Below are 1,004 nucleotides of genomic sequence, written 5' to 3' on the forward strand. Positions count from 1 at the left end.
AGCTCAGTGGTTAGAGCATCGAACGCGTTATTCAAAGGTCGTGGGTTCGATTCCTGCTAACAGCTGGTAATTTTTTCATCCACTTTTCTTTCTTCTTATTTACAATCCATCTGTTCTTATTACTTCCCCTGTAGATTCCTTGGCAATACTGTCTGTTATATCTCATTAATATTGTGTTAAAACACGGAAATACGAGCCCTAAGGTATACACTTCTCTCCCTTATTTCATTGAACGAGGGTCTCGAACTGGCAGACTTTGTGTGTTTAGGTTGTATAAGAGGGACAATTAATCAGCTGCCCGCTCATAATAAGTTCACGTGCTACGTGACGCCAAACATGCGAATAAGAGTGTTTTCACACTCGTCGTTTGGCCTATAGATGGCCTGACTGTCACTGCTACTTCTAAATTCACGTATAAACCCCAAAAAGTGGATGGAGGGACGGCCGCTGTGATAGCTCAGTGGTTACAGCATCGAACGTGTTATTCGAAGGTCGTGGGTTCGATTCCTGCTCACAGCTGGTAATTTTTTCATCCAAATTTCTTTCTTCCTATTTACATTCCATTGGTTCTAATAACTTCCCCTGTACAATCCTTGGCATTACTGTCTGTTATATCTCAATAATATTGTGTTAAAACACGGAAATACGAGCCCTTAGGTATACACTTCTCTCCCTTATTTCATTGAACGAGGGTCTCGTACTGGCAGACTTGGTGTGTTTAGGTTGTATAAAAGGGACAACTAATCAGCTGCCCGCTCATAATAGGTTCACGTGCTACGTGACGCCAAACATTCGAATAAGAGTGTTTTCACACTCGTTGTTTGGCTTATAGATGGCGCTGACTGTCACTCCTATTTCTAAATTCACGTATAAACCCCAAAAAGTGGATGGAGGGACGGCCGCTGTGATAGCTAAGTGGTTAGAGCTTCGAACGCGTTATTCGAAGGTCGTGGGTTCGATTCCTGCTCACAGCTGGTAATTTTTTCATCCACTTTTCTTTCTTC

The 1,004-nt window shown here is 42.4% G+C and overlaps 1 non-coding gene across 1 annotated transcript; it reads left to right on the forward strand.

Moving 5' to 3' along the window:
- The first annotated feature begins 446 nt into the window (after positions 1-446).
- TRNAT-UGU (transfer RNA threonine (anticodon UGU)) lies at positions 447-519 on the forward strand. Its single transcript has one exon. It is a non-coding gene; the product is annotated as a tRNA-Thr (tRNA).
- Positions 520-1,004: the final 485 nt, after the last annotated feature.

Source organism: Rhipicephalus microplus, unplaced genomic scaffold, assembly GCF_043290135.1.
Source record: "Rhipicephalus microplus isolate Deutch F79 unplaced genomic scaffold, USDA_Rmic scaffold_35, whole genome shotgun sequence".
NCBI classification, from domain to species: Eukaryota; Metazoa; Arthropoda; class Arachnida; order Ixodida; family Ixodidae; genus Rhipicephalus; species Rhipicephalus microplus.